We start from the raw sequence: 16,930 nt of genomic DNA, 5'->3' as shown, positions 1-16,930 counted from the left end.
TAATTTTTGAAGTTATTAGAGGAAGAAAGAAAGATTTGTTTTGGTAAGTTGAAAAAAAAACAAATGTATTTCGCTCATGGTCTACATACTCAACAAAAGACTACTTGGTATTTTTTTTAAACTTAAAAAAAGAGAAAAACACCTCTTGATGACACCAAAGAGGGAAAGTATCAACCCAAATTGTGAAATGTGATGGGAAAAGCTGAATAAAAACTTAGCTAGAGCTTCCTCTTCTGTACTAGCTATAATACATGCTCAAATGTGGTCACATACTGTATGTACATATCACAATAGTGACTCAAGTATCTCAGAATTCAAAGGGCCTGACTGCATTACCATAACAAACACACATTCCAAGTTTTATAATTGGGTCTGTTTAAATTTGCATTGACACAACTGAAATGTTAATGCACCTATTCGCTGCCCTCACACTTTGCTTTTCCTCCTCCTTCCCCTCCCTCCCTGCAACTTTTGTCTTCATTTTATCTTCATTACTTTCACAATATAATTTAATGTGTTACATCTAAGTCTACATTTATACATTCCTGTATGCATTTTTGGCAGGTGACTCTGCTCTTTCATCTTATTAAAAGAATGACTTTTTCAGAATGTAAATTATATGCAGGTGAAGTTTGCTATAAAAGCAGAACACATTTTTTTTTTCTTAAAAACTGATTAAGTTTGTGTGTAAGTATAAGAAATTAAAGAAACAGAGTCCTAGATTCTGCAACTGCAAGAGGTCATCTGAAGCCAATATAAACCCTCAATTTAGCAAGGTACTTAAGTATATGCCTTCTATAAGCATGTGAATAGTCCCACAGGGGAATTCAGTGGGTATCATACTGAAAGAGGGAACAAGTCAATGGGATTTCTTGTTTGAGAGTAGCAAGATTAGGCCCATATAGTTGGTAGTTTCAAGATATTTGTGTCATGTAATTTAAGAACTTATCTTTTTAAAAGTAAAAAAGGAATTGAGAAGCCACTGTACATGGTGGGAGTGAGGGGAAATGGGAGATGTATCTTTTGTTGAGGTATTCTTGAGCAATCCTATACAGTTTATGTATAGTATTTTAAAAAAAAGTTACAATACTCCATTATGTTGCATATACCATTTTTATTATACAGATCCCACGGATTTCAACAGAATTTGAACTGTATTGTAGTATTTCACATTAGACATTGACATAAATGGCACAAGCATTCCAGACGGTATCATGAGTGCTTTCCGGTGTAGCAGTTATTCTGTTAGGCCTAGGACACTCATTATGAATAGAGAAAAAGGGGGAAATCTAGTAATAGTAGAGGGCTGTTGTTGCTTTCCCCTCTTTTCAAAAACTACTAGGACTGTCTGAAATCAGGGTCATCTTATTTTATTTCATAAAGCTGTGGCTGCTGAGATTCTGAAATATTTTGGTCTCATTTTGGTTGCTGGGTTTGGTGTAGGGGTATGGATAATCTGGCCTAAAATGCTATGAGTTTCTTGACTATTCTCTAAAACACTATATTGAGCCTCTCCTCATTGATGTCCTCAGCGGTTGACCTAAAAGGGTTCAAATATGTCAAGACTGTAGACCAGAAAGGTCCTCCAGTATTTAAAACAATCATAAATACACATTTATATGGCAATATTAACATTCAACTACCAATACATTTGCATATGATTTTCTAATGTCATCACTAACAAAGAAAACAAATCATAAAAATTACATGTATAATGCTAAGGGTAGGACAGAAACTAACAAAATCTTCTAAGCTCAGTAAAACCTCAAGACTCATACATTTAATAATTGATAGGTTGTGGCTTAGCTCAGCAAAGTGGTAGATTAATGGTAAACTATTATCAATTCTAGGTGAGAGTAGCTAGTTATATTTTGGATACATATCAGAACTTCATTATGTTACCTAATGACAGGGAAGCCATTGTGATTTCTTGAATTTGTGCATTGACAAGTGAACAAACAAATAAACAAACAACAAATCAGCACAAAATGTACCTTGTTAATTTATTTTGACAAGTGTCATTTAGTTGGGTTGTCTGCAAAGACTGAACCTGGGACCTATAATTCCCCACCACTTCAGATAAAGACAAGGCCCATTATGATGAAGGCAGTAGCACACACAAATCTCTCTATACCTGGCCTACCCACTACAGGGAAAACATATTAGAATTATTGCAATCATTTTCAGAAAAAGAGAGCAGTGGAGAGGTGAATTTTTTTCCGTAAATATATAAAACCTTGGATTTTTGCTTGATTTGGATAACCTCCCCTAACTTGTTGCTAATCAAGTGTGGCTATTCCAAGCCCCTGTATACAAGTACAGTACAGACACGTTTACACATGAATCCACTTAAAGCGTGGTAGCGCCATGCCTCCCACTGCTACCTATTTAACACGCAAGACTCGTTAACTTGCTATGTAGCGCTACAGATTTTTTCACTAACTCACTGACATAGAAATCGACAAGAAGTGCGGAGTGGAAATGTGTTGTACGTCTTTACCAATATTTGAGATTATATAATATATAGTAGTTATATAGTAATATATATACACTATATTAGAAAATTTTAACTGTAGGCCTAAGATAATGACAGAGGACAAGCATCAGCATTCCTACGCTGTAGAAGAAAAGCTAGCGTAGCTGCAACAGATTGAGTAAATAGTGAAGAAACCCAGGCCAAAGATATTGGGATTGCTGAATCTACTCTATGAGGATGGCTAAAAAATAAATCTAAACTGAATGGCTTTGTACAAAATATCGATTCTGCTGCGGGGCTTAAGCAAAAACGTGCGCGCTATTCAGCAAAACCCACAATAGACAGCCAGGTGTGTGTGGTTTGATCAGGAAAGGCTGAAAGGAATGCCACTAAGTGGGCCAATTCTTCAAGCCCAAGCGACAAAATTTGGACATTTAACGGGGGATGAATCATTCCAAGCCAGCAAGGGGTTTATAAGTCGTTTTAAAAAGCGTCATGCCATAGCGCAGGTATCAATTTCTGGAGAAAGCTGATCAGCCGATGAATCAGCCGCGAATGTGTTTCCTGCTGAGTTAAAATCTATTTTACAAAATGAAGACTATCACGAAGAACAACTTTAGAATTGTGATGAAACAGCTTTATTTGCAAAACTGCTACCTGATAAGACTTTAACCTTTAATTACGAGACACAGAGAACAGCTGGATTTAAAAAGATAAAAGATCCTGTGTAGTAGTAATAAGATGGGCAGCCATAAGCCTGCCCCTCTTGTCGTTGGCTGCTTTCATAACCCTCGCTAATATAATCACCTCAATAGAGCCAAACTGCCAGTAATATACGCTAACAGCAAAAATGCTTGGATGTCGAGACACATTTTCGATGACTGGTTCCACAACAGCTTTGTTCCAGCTGTTCGTAAGTACCCGCAGTCGAAGAAACAGCACTTTTGCTACTTGACAATTGTCCATCCCATCCTCCAGCTGAATCACTGGTATCGAGTGATGGAAAAATTCGAGTGCTATTCCTACCATTCAACACAACATAAAAAATTCAACCTTTAGAATAGGGCTTTATCCAGAACTTTAACAACTATTATCGACAGGAGCTGATTTAGGCGATAGTGTCATGCACGTCTTCAGGCATTTCCGAATTCCTGAAACAGTTAAACATGATGGAAATTATTTATTTAGTTAAAAAAGCTTGAGACAGAGTAAAACAAAAGTCCATTGGAAACTGTTGGATGAAGGCTCTCAGTGATGCCTTTTCTGTCAAAGACGGCTCAGACTCGGAAAACTCCAGCAGTAGCACTGATTCAGAGCCAGACTTTGAAGGATTTTCGGAAGATGATGTCCTACAAACACGCAAGCAAACAGAAGAGGATAAAGGTAAACTTCTCTTACAAATGATAAAAGATTTTAGTTTGGATACGTCACTGGAAATCATTACCAAGTAGCTGGAGATGGATGAAGATTGCCCGACTTTCGAATTTCTTTGCGAGGAAGAAATATTAACAGGCTGCAAGGCTACGTCAGACCGCAAAAGTGATGGTGAGAATTCTAATAATGCAGGCCTAAATGATAATGACGATGACGAGGATGTTGTTGAAAAGGTCAAAATTTTGCTCACAGAATCCCTTAGTGCTGTAGAAACTGTTGTAAGATTTACGGAGGAGCAAAATGCGGAAAATATCGAAATCATTCATCTGTGGTGACCTCATAAGAAAGAAAAAAAATACGAGCCAGAAAGAGTAGAAAATAATGGTGTTTTTTTCTAAGTGAATCATAGACACTTTTTTCAGCATGGCCCTCTTAACCTGCTGTCCATTAACACGCGGCTGTGACGGCTTGACTCCCAACATCTGTGCATAAACAGGTCTGTACTATATTATGCAAATTTATCACCATCTTATATTCTCTCATATTGACCAGTACTAGCTGCTTCAGGAAACGGATATAAAACTTCCGTTAGAGACAATTTTGTAATTTACTAACAACATCCTCTTGGGGGAAACTGTCTTTCTAACTGAAGTTTTTTTTTAAATTACAGGGTTTTTATCCACTTTAATTTTCTATATCCCATCTACTGTAAGAAAAGATATATAAAGTAAAAGCTTTATTATCCGGCATGTTGTGGGAATGTGGGGTGCTGGTTAGGCAAAAATTCCGGTTAATTAAGAGTTATACTTACAAATGGAATACCAATTCTCAAAGAATTAGAATACAATAAAATGAATAAAGTATAAAATAGTATACAGGTATTCACCAATCCAGTAGCAGTACTGCACAGCAGATTGGTCGGTTTCTTGAAGCACTTCACTGTATACAGGTAAAGTTTTCTATACAGTAGGTGATCTTATGACACTACATATCACTATGGGTAGCGCATGGCATATACCCAGATCAGTAAAAATACACTTAACAGTAAAACTATACTGAACATAATTTACTCTTTCTTTGATGATTCAGAAGGCACTTCAGGATCTTGCAGTGCCTCAGGATCATCATTATCAACATCAATTATCATTGTAGATGTAGAAGGTCGTTGGAGATTGGGCTGAATCTGTAATGACCCTATGACACACTCTGGAAGCTGCTTTTTTGAATAAATCCCTGATATCAGCTTGAATGTGCCATTGCATAACCTCTTGGGCAGTATACTAGTCCCGGTTACTAGATTGAAGATTTGTATTTGGAGGTATCAGAAATGCCAGATAATAGAGCTTTCTGGTTGATAAAGTGCTGGATAACACAGCTTTTTTTTATACCCCCTGTGATAGACCCAGGCCAGTTGGGAACAGCAGAGTAGTGGAAGGGAAATATACTGGCCACTGGAGAAGCAGTTTCCTGTTCCCTGAGTGACCAGAGCAGGGGCTGCTCCAGACTAATGAGAACATCTGACTCCAATTAACCTGCTAAGAGTCAGGTGAGGCTGTTAAGCACCTGACACTAAGGCCCCTCTGATGCTATAAAAGGGCTCACTCCAGTCAAGCCAAAGACAGCCAGGGAGCCAGAGGAGAGGAAGTGTGAGGAACTGGGAGCAAGAGGCATGCAAGAAGCTGAGAGTGAGTAGGCATCCTGCTGGAGGACTGAGAAGTACAAGCGTTATCCGACATCAGGAGGAAGGTCCGGTGGTGAGGACAAAGAAGGTGTTGGGAGGAGGCCATGGGGAAGTAGCCCAGGGAGTTGTAGCTGTCATGCAACTGTACCAGGAGGTACTCTAGACAGCTGCAGTCCACAGAGCCCTGGGCTGGAACCTGGAGTAGAAGGCGGGCCTGGGTTCCCCCCAAGCTTCCCAACTCCTGATCAAACACAGGAGGAATTAACCTGGACTGCGGCTTCTACCAGAGGGGAAGGTCTCTGGGCTGTTTCCCAACCCACAGGGTCAATCTGTGAGGCGAGCAAATCCGCCAATAAGCGCAGGACCCACGAAGGTAGAGGAGGAACTTTGTCACCCCCCTCCCCCGCACACACGAAGACACAGTATTATATTTTTATATATACACATATATATATACATATATACACACACACAAAATATGTATAATTCTGTTCATTTTTTACTAAACTCTTGGCCTCAGTAACATTATCATATGGCAGTGAGTTCTACATTATGAGGCTAATTATGTAGTATGTAAAAATGTATTTCCATACCAGTTTTAAAATGGTTATTTTTCTATTTTTAATTGTTATAGGAATAAGCAAGGAAGCCGAAATAAAGTAATGAATAATGTAGACAAGGTTATGTACTTATCATCATGTTATTTATCTCATGGAAGTCTTTCTATGCCTCAAATTATTTTCATTGACTTTCTTTAAATCTTTTCCATTTCTTCTTTCTGAAACAGGATAATTACAAATTGAAGCCAGTATTTAATGCCACAAATCTAGCCTCAAAAGCCAAGACTAACCTAAAATCTTCAAAACCAAACCAGAGCTTTGGCTTTTAGTTGCAGAATTTATGCAAGTATGGAAATACTGGCCAATAGCAGTCTGCAGGTATGAATTCAAATTTTGACTACTTCTGTGCTATTTTTCCTATCCTCAAAATCTGTTTGTTTGTTTTATGGCCACATGCAGCAATCACCTCAAGTACATCATTAGGGCCTTTAAATGGTTCAAATCTGAGCCTATTTCAAGAAAATGAAAACAGTCTTGCTATCTGTTGTTAAAGGCCTTGTCTACACAGAAAACTTACTTTGGTATAACTTAAAATCTGAATTTAAACTGATATATAGGTATAACCTACCAATGTGGACATTCTTATTCTGGTATAAATGCCTTTTCTCTTTAGTATAAACCCCTTCCCAAGTGACATAAGCTAAACCAAAAATTGCTACTCTTATTGCAAAGAAGAGAGTGTCCACATGGGTGTTGCACATATACAATATAGTTATACCAGTGTTAAACTACTTTCTCATGTAGATAGGCTCTAGCTGACACATCTGCACCCCCTGCTCAGAGGGATACATTCTACACTTTGAGAAACATTGGTGTATATGATAGGACACTTCTTTCTTAGGCCTGGTCTATACTACACACTCCTGAGAGATGTAGCTATATTGACCCAATCCTTGGTGTAGACAGCACTAGGAAGAATTCTTCAATTGACCTAGCTACTGACCGTCAGGGTGGTGGATTACCTATGCAGATGGGAGAAGCCCTCCCATCAGCATAGGTAGTGTTTACATTGAAGCATACTGCTTAATTTGTGCCAGGGCTGAGCAGTTCATAGCCCTGGCACCTCTAGGATTGCTGCATCAGTTATGAATGTAACAAAAATTACATGAGCCCCAGCACCTTTCATTAAAAATTAAGCACTGCTGGAGCACTACACCGGCACAGCTGCAGTGATGCAGCTGCACTGCTGTAGCTTTTGAAGTGTAGGTATAGACTTACATGCTTTGATGAACAATGACATACTTTAAAATGTCAACCCTGTTAACTATCATTGTCATCTGAGATAGCCCCCCTTGAAGGACTGGGACAGTTCACACCTTAGAGCTGTGGTTTCAAACTCTGTGAAAACTCAGATATTGCTACACTGGTTACACTCCATTTACATGTTGAAGGTTCTCACTGCAAAAAAACTTAAGAAAGGAAAAGAAAGATACAGACTAACACTTTTTTTTAAATGAAAGCTGAGACTCATCTGCCCATGCCTCCTCAGCTAGTCCTTTGTGTCCCCCTAGTGGATATACCCCACACTTTGGAAGTCAGAGGATACATGCTTATTCCAAGATCCTAATGGATGGGCTGGTTCTTCCTTGCCTATTTAAATGTTAGTCAAGTAGGAAAAATAATAAAGAGGCCACAGCAGAATTAATTCAGATTTTTCTGGCTTGCAGCAGTCATTGATGGAGAGGAGGCCATGAAGCCTAAAGATTAGTATTTACCCTTGCATTATTCTTTAAATCCTTGGCAATAGCAGAGTGGCAAGGAGGTACTTTTGGGTAAAAGGGTGGGTGTTCCAATAATAACCAGACTAGTTTACCCCACCCATGCAGAAAAGTTACATTGCTCCTGTACTTATTTTAAATCATGTGGGCTACGGCCCTAGCTGGAGGAAGAGAAGTTGACCGAACCAAATTTGATTAGTTAAGAAACTCCTTTAAATGAGCCCTTCACTTTCTGGACATGTCCTTAACTTTCCAGGATAATACATCTTCCATCTTGCTTTAGATTTCCATAGTAAAATTGCATGACAGAAAGCAGCATTAACCAGCTTCTGGCGCACAGTAATACTAGAAGCCCAAATGTAATTTGCTAAATCAGAACCTACATAATTTATCCTAACAGTAAGTGACTAGGTTAACGACAACAAAGGACTGAAGCTGATCCTTAACCATCAGTGTCTGTAAAGGACTTCCCTAACATGTTTATTATTTAATTAATAATAAATATTTTAAATGATGAAAAATAAATAAGATCATATTAAAACTAGGGCTATCAAGCAAGTTAAAAATATATATATAAGGAGATATACCCATCTCATAGAGCTGGAAGGGACTCCGAAGTGCCATTGAGTCCAGCCCCCTGCCTTCACTAGCAGGACCAAATACTGATTTTGCCCCCAATCCTTAAGTGGCCCCCTCAAGGACTAAACTCACAACCCTGGGTTTAGCAGGCCAATGCTCAAACCACTGAGCTATCAAATCTACAGTGAAAGTGTTCTTAAAACGAATATGTGTTGGGTCATCATCTGAGATTACTATAACATGAAATATATGGCAGAATGCAGGTAAAACAGAACAGGAGACATACAATTCTCCCCCAAGGAGTTCAGTCACAAATTTAATTAACACATTATTTTTGTAATGAGGATCATCAGCATGGAAACACATCCTCTGGAATGATGGCTGAAGCATGAAGTGGCATACAAATGTTTAGCATATCTAGCACCTAAGTACCTTGCAATGCCGGCTACAAAAGTGCCATGTGAATGTCTGTTCTCACTTTCAGGTGACATGGTAAATAAGAAGCAGGCAGCAGTATCTCCCATAAATGTAAACAAACTTGTTTGTCTTAGTGATTATCTGAACAAGAAGTAGGACTGAGTGGACTTGTACGCTCTAAAAATTTACATTGCTTTGTTTTTGAGTGCAGTTATGTAACAAAAAAATCTACATTTGTAAGTTACATTTTCACAATAGAGATTTCACTACAGTACTTGTATGAGATTAATTGAAAAATACTATTTCTCATAATTTTTACAGGGCAAATATTTGTAGTAAAAATAATATAAAGTGAGCACTGTTTACTTTGTATTCTTTGTTATAGAAATCAATACATTTAAAAATGTAAAAAAATCAAAATATTTAATAATTTTCAATGGGTATTCTATTGTTTAACAGTGAGATTAATCGTGATTCATTTTCTTAATCGCAGTTTATTTTTTGAGTTAATCGCATGAGTTAACTGTGATTAATTGACAGCCCTAATTAACACTATATGGTGGTACACAAAAAAATGAAAGGGAGGAAAGTCCCTGCTAAGTCTTAGACAGCTCGTATGTGGCAGTACAACCTACTGACATCTCTTTGAAATGGCTATCATGTTCTAAAGAATTTCAGCTTTCACTATGAAAAATAAACCTCTAATAGTTACAGTCTTGAAGAAAACACAAAAAATGTGAATCAAATGAAACTGATGCAGAAATGTCTGTGAATCTTCAGAGCACAACAATAATAGCTGGAATAGTAGTAACATGGAGGGATGTGAACTGCTCCATTCATCTGAGGGAGGTGTTAGCTCAGATGCCCAGTGATGATAATTTAAATACCAAAATGGTTTCATTCCTCATGAAAGTAAGGAGAGGGAGGACCACAATTCACTCACAATTTACTATGAGTGTCATACCATTTTGGTACCACAAGGGGGTAGCATTTGTGAGATACCACCACTTATTTTTCCCCCTTCCAAGGGGGAGCCAAGCCCAAGGAGGGTAACAGAACCCTTGGGCATATGCAAACTCTACTTAGGGGAAACCAAGTTTAAGGAATACAATGGAAATCAAAGCCTACATGATTATATTTTGAACATCTGCACAATCTGTTGTGAATGGAGTCTCATTTGGATGACTCACGAATGGCACTTAATGTGTGAGTAGAGCTTGGAAGAGTACCACCACTTCCCCTTCCCCTCACAATTTGAGCCCTGGTCCCTCCCTAGGAGCTTACCATGTAATTCAGACAAAGTCTATGCACAGAACAAAAGTGTAGTCAAAGAGATGACTATATGAAAGGTTCACAAAATAAGTAGGATTTGGGAAGGGACTGGAGAGAAGAGGAGGAGATTGCTTGCCAGCCAGCCAAAGATCTATCCCAAGTGTAAGGAGTAGCATGAAAGAAAGGTGCAAATACAAGACTAGAAGAAAGAGACAGACTGTTGCCAGGAGAGTGGATGTAGGGGAGTATAGAGAATTACTATGTGACCATGGAGAAAATTAGCGATGACAACAACTTTAGTAAGTTATGCAATATCTAATTTCAAAAAGAGGTGGTGGCTAAAATAGAAGAGTAATAGAATTTCAAGCTGTTTTAGCCAAGGTTCACAGGCCAGCTGTAACAGGAGCAGGGATTTTGCAAGACAAAGACCATTCACCTAAGGCAAAATGAAAAATTCTGCTGGCAGCTGTTATCAGAGGATTCATATGGAAAAACTTTTAGCAAATGTAGTCTGAATAGCTGATGCACTGTTAAAAGGGTGTCCTTTAAAGTTGCATTAAAAAGTTAAGGAAAATAAAAGCCAAACATTATAACAGGTGACTAAAGTTCATGAGATTATAATGAAGTCAGTAGAGTAAATGCAAACATGTAGTTTATTTTTGTCATCTGGTTTGTCTTAATCACGAGCTAAAAATTCATTTATAACCTGTATACAAAATGCCATGTTTATATCAATATCATATGCAGCTTGCATGAAATAGTATACATTAAAATGAGTAACAGAAATCTGTAATGGTCAAAGACAACCAATAACAAAACCACTAAATTCCAGTTGTCAAACATGATTTACTATGTATATTTCTCCTTTATTCTGTTAAAACAGTAATTATTAAAACTAAAGTGATATGGGTGAGTGTTTATGACTTCCTATTAAAAAGCCTGACTTAGAGCAGTATTCATTTAAGTTTAAGGTTGAAGAAAATCATGCAGAGATCTCTGTTCGATGGCCTAGTGACTTTATATCCTCTTGTCAAACCTCAGCAGTTTTATTTGTAGTGATACATGCCGAAGAAGGTTGGAGGTTAAAGTTGATAGGAGGGCCAACAGGAAAGCCAACCAACTTCTATCAAAAAATTATAACCTTTAACATATTAGGCTCTGTCGGCAGTTACTGCCAACTTTACAAGTCTACATATTGTGCACTCTTTACAAGTCTTCCCAAAATTCCAGATCAAATAGATCAAGTAAATGCTCTTTGTATTTTCCTACAGTTATTGCTTCCTAACTTCACTACTGTGTAAGCTATTTATTTGCTGATTTTAAAAGAATGGTTAGCAAGGATTGACCATTTTTCTAATAAGCAACTACAGGCAGTTAAAATTCTATTATAATTATCAACTCCTGGTCTCTCCCTTGCCCCAAGGCTCAATTTCCCAACCTCTTCCAAAAGGTTGATCACTAAAATGATCCACAAGTCCTCCCCCACCCCCACCCAAATCAAACCTTTCTTATCCTGCAGTAGTATGCTTCATTTATTAAAACATATGGATATCTAATTCCCTTCATCATCTTTCCCTGGCACATGTCCAAAGGACCATGACAAGCAGCATATCTCCGGAATGAAAAATATTCAATACATGGTAAGGATGTACTATAAAAGAGAGTCCATGATATTTATATATTCTTTGTGAACAAATGTGTTATGACAAACAAGTGTTAAGAACAAGAAAACAACTTGTAACAAGGGATGCACAACTGTGTGAGTGTTTAAGCTTTTTCCTAGTTTGCTACTTTCTTTAGAATGCAATATTTGCACCATATAGCACAGGGTTATGGATCGGAAGTATTTTTGGGCTAATGTAAGTCACAAGTAAATTGTGACATTAAAGAACAAACAAATTCAGGGTAACCTTTTCCAATATTTATACTACACTTGTCCCAGGCTAGTTACAAGAAAAAATCAGTTTACAACACGGAACATGGTATTATGTTAAACTATCACTGCATTTGTTAATGTTTATGCAATTTAAAAATTAAAGAACTTTAACCAGTTTCCTTGCAACGCAGTTGACATCTGTGATGTTATACTTGCAGGTGAACATCAGCCAAACTGTTATGTCAATTCATTAATTATCCATTACTATAATTAGGCAATGTTACGCTTCAAAATGTGTAAGACAAAAAACCATACATATTATCTGCTTGCTAGAACATGCGATCAATAGGGATGGTAGAAAAAAATCTCATGTTCAAATGTTTTCAGGTAGCAGATTTGATTTCCAAGTCTCTTGATTTTCAACCCCCTATCCCCAGCTAACGTGGAAAAAGTGAAAATTCTGCATTTCATAGCACTATCTAGCTATTGCCACCATGTTAAATATATAAAATTAGATGCACTCTAATAAAATCTGACTAGCTAATTAATACTCAAAAACAGAGTGGAAGCTACTGAAAGGAATGGTGTGTGCGTAAACTCCTTTATATCATCGAAGAGACTGAGGCAGGCTGGTATAATTCTATATAAAGTAAAACATTTAATATCCCATGTTGCCAATAGCTTTTTCTAGCTGTAATTTAAGAAAGAAACACATTCCCCTAAAAAGGTTTAATTTTTCTAGTCATTTCAGATTATGCATTTTTGCCATTGTACATCATATCAAAGAGAGGGAGAGGCCTTTATAGTAAAGGTATCAAAAACCATTTACAGCATGGCACATTTAGCAGTCAGTGTATCTGTTTTACTCATACCCTAACATTGTCCAAGAATGTGGTAACATAGCAGCATTTTCATTTTAAACTCCACATTTCGGGCATTTGTAACATACAAATTTGATCTAGGATATGAGATCATATGAGATCATACCTGGGAACTGATCCTAAATCCCAAAGCTAGTTTAATTAACCACCAGTGAGTTACAAAAGTGGGAAGGAAGGGAAGAATTTGGCTTCTGATTAGTTCACATTAAAGGAATGAGGATGTAGAGTAACACCTCAAGCACAGATGGTGACTGACATCAACTCATTCAAAAGCTGCTTGATGCTCTGCACTTTTGAAAATTAGGCTACTTACATATGTGCCTAAAATATAGATTTGGGAGCCAAATTATAGGCACTCATTTTTAAACTGGCTTGCATTTTTATTATATTAATGTCATAATAATATATTACAAATGGGATACAACTATCCCAAAATGCACAGAATATCCTGAGACTTTCATAGTCAGAACTTGCTATCTTATACCCCAAACTCTGGCTCTCAGAAAGTTTGGAAATTAGAGTCTTTTACTTTCATATTAAACAGAGGTGCACTCTTTGATATTCTGTTTCCTAGTAAACGCTCCCCTTCAGTTTCAACCTTTTATAAGGGATCTTTTCAAGCATGCTCTTTGATAGTTGTCCATTTAACTTTGGGAGAGGGATTGCAGCCTCATTGTGTACATATTTCAACTGTCTGTGGCAGGATGACTCTCCCTTCCATCTAGCTGGTATTTGTCTCCTGACTTTCCCTTATTCTCATTCTTGAAACAGCACATCTTCACAAAGAGTATTAAAAAATGAAAAAGTCTCGCAAGTGCTAGATGACACTTGTAAGGGCTACTTTCAAAAAGATTTTTTTCTTGCATGCTTGGTTTTGTGCAAACCTAATACACAATATGTATTACTGACCCAGATTATCCCCTTTAGAACAGCACATGAAGGGGACTCTCCACACATGGTCTGAGGCCTCAGCTACTTTCATGTCACCATCCCCTTCTCTAGACTCTGTGGAGGCCTTTGCACATGCCCCATGTGCCAAGCTGGCGGAGAGGACAGAGATTCGGTAGGGTCAGTGTGCAAGCCATTCCCTCCTTACTAGTCCCTTGGAGATTAATTAGAAACATCTGCAATTTAGGATATTATTTTTCTGAGACCTCCACAGAAATATCTCAAGGCAGTCATCACCATAGAGAAGCTATGGCAGTGTGGCTCCAATGGAACCATACTGGCAGGGAGCAGTCCTGGGCCAGAGTCAATGTGAGGTGCAAGACTCTACAGTATGGCAAGACCAGGGCTTTTTCCATGGAGGATAACCCTTTACACAAAGGAAAGATATGAGAGGTTTTCTTCATAGATGGTTCCTGTCTCTGAACTCCCTCCCCTAGATTTTTCTGCAGATGGGAATGATCCGGGCAGCAGTTTGGAAATTTACAAATAATCCCCTAACAGTTCTTAATATTGTCCTTATCCCCTTAATAAGACATACAAATTAGTGCCAAAAAATGGAGGCAGCTAGATGGTATTTTCCTAATATTTTATGCCAAAGCGTAGCGTGCTCTCCTACTGAATGTTTCCCCAGTTCCTCCAAAAACAATATATGTATTGGTGATAAGATTATGAGAGTTTTGAGAAGATTTAAACTTCAATTTAAGTTTTTAGTGCAGGAAGTTGGACTTTTGTAAAAAAAATATATTGTACAAAAAATATACTGTGCATCTTCCATCCAGGTTTTGAAAAGTGCTTTACAAGCCTTATAATACTTTGTACAGTAGAGTAGTGTTATTTGAATTTTACAGATAGGGAACTTAAAGCACAGAAACATTAAGCAATTTACTCACCATCACACAAGAGATCAGTGGCAGAACTATCTTCTTGAACATCTATCTTCCTTCTTCTAACAATGTATTATACCCACAATAAGCTAACCTGTCCAATGTGTATTCTGTGTACTGAAACATTGTTGCCAAGAATTAATGGTCCATAGAACACAAAGAAGAGTCTCAAAACCATTATACTGGGCTTACTCCTGTTCTGATTATTATTTGCACCTAAAGGCCCTAACCAGGATCAAGGCTCCATTGTGCTAGATACCATACAAATGTCCCCCCAAAATTACAGTATAAGGCTCTGATCATTCAAATATTTATGTATGTACTTCTATTAAATTAAAGATGTGTGTAAGTCATTGAAAGAACAGGGCCTAATTTATCAGATTTAAAAATTTTAGTAAAGTTAATGTTTAAAATTAAATATACACAAGTTAAGAGGAAAGGTACTTTACATCTGGGGTCAGGCTTGAGTCATGAGGAATTACAGGTATTGGTTGCAAGGATGAAGAATCACATAACCAGCATAGACCCAGATTGGAGTGCAAGAGTTTTTAAAGTGTCAGTGGATAAGTGGGCTCGGGTACACCACCCATGGACTGTATAAGGAGTCCAAGTCAGTATCAGTGTAGCGAATAAGTATGTGGGTGGGGTGCATCCCTTGGCTCGTCAGGGAAGGAAGGGAGTTATTTCCCTGGTCGGCAGTCTCAATTACTCAATGTGATATTGACAGTGTCCTGTGACGTGTTCCGTATAAATGTCTCTGGACCACCTGATGATGTCGGACAACACTACTATTTATGCCAATGAGACAGGATTGGATCCAGTGTGTTGTGTGAAATTATTTAATGTAGGTTTTATACAATATGTGCCTATCACAGTCTTTGGCTCATTTACCGAAAGTTAGAAAGAGGACAAATTAGTACGTGCATTAAGGACACCCAACACAAGCATTTTATACTCTGAATCTGTGATATGAAAGCTTATAATTTTTAGTACGAGTTCAACATAACTGTGAAGGCTTCTTTGGAGCAGCTGCAGAGTACAGTGTGAGAATGCATTTTTTAAATTCCTGAAGGGGTTAATGAGAGCCTCTGGGCACAATCAGCCTTTCCCTGCTGCACCTGCAGTAGGTGTTGAGCCTGGAAGGAGGAGTTCAAAGGGCAAGGAGAGTGAGAGATGCCTGGCTGAAATGTGGAAAATGAGTTGGACTGCTGGCAGACAGAGCCTCCCTGAAGGACAGTAGGCCTGCAACATGGAGCCCAAGGCAGTTGGGAAGCAAAGTGGCAGAAAATGAGTCTGTCCAGGATTCTGCATGCTGGCGGATGGGCCTGTAAGAATCAGGAAAACTCCTGGCTGAGTCAGGGATTGTCCTGCCAGAGGAATAGGAAAAACTCTCTTGCAGCAGAGCCAGCTGTTAAGAAGCTCTGCAGCGAGCCTAGATGCTTAAAGAAAGCAGGGATGACACACTAGAGAGAGGCTGATGCAAAGGCCCAAGACAGGGCAATGTAAAAAGTGGTCCACAGAGGTAGCAAGCTGTGTAGTGAGGCCTTGATTGTCTATTCAAAGGTCTCTGGACTGAAACCCAGCAGAGTGGGAGGGCCTGGCCTCCCCTTCCGGCCCACTGAGTAAAATGGAGCAGACCTCTCTCTTCTGACAAGGGTTAAGAACTATTCAAGACCCCCTGATACCAGGGTTAAGAATGAATGTGTGTCGACTTGAACCAAAGGGATGTGGTGGGAGGAGGAAATTAAACACCTGTTAGAATAATGTCAATTTAGATTTATACATTTTATTGTAGCCAGTTTTCATTCCGATACACACCTGTGCACATATAAAATGAAATACACCACTGAAATACAATCGTCATCTCTTGGGTGTCTCACAGCAACACTAACAGCATAAATCAAACTACAAAACAATTTAAGGGAGTAAATAAAGACCATTGTGTGTACACACACACACACACACTTCAAGACTTCGACTTGAGTGCTACGGGTCCTACAAAGGGGAATAAAACTATAGCAATCTCGTGGAAACAGAGGAGAGAGGCAGCATGGAGGAAAAGAGAAGCAGTTTCTCACACAATGGCATAGCACAGAAGGGCAGTTAGTTGCTAAACTCTGCAGGAGTGAAAAGGATGTGAAGAGAGGCATAGTCTGGCATCGGTACTACGGGTGATATGTTCTCCTCTGAAATCTGCATACCGT

The 16,930-nt window shown here is 38.4% G+C and overlaps 1 protein-coding gene across 3 annotated transcripts in view; it reads right to left on the bottom strand.

Annotated features, from left to right (window-relative positions):
• The window catches only part of CDIN1 (CDAN1 interacting nuclease 1), a 192,250-nt gene that overhangs the window by 51,667 nt on the left and 123,653 nt on the right, over positions 1–16,930 (bottom strand). The window lies entirely within an intron of this gene.

Source organism: Mauremys reevesii, linkage group 4 (genome assembly GCF_016161935.1).
Source record: "Mauremys reevesii isolate NIE-2019 linkage group 4, ASM1616193v1, whole genome shotgun sequence".
NCBI lineage: Eukaryota > Metazoa > Chordata > Testudines > Geoemydidae > Mauremys > Mauremys reevesii.
The sequence above is the reverse complement of the archived record's forward strand: the minus strand, read 5'-3'. Positions and strand labels throughout refer to the sequence as shown.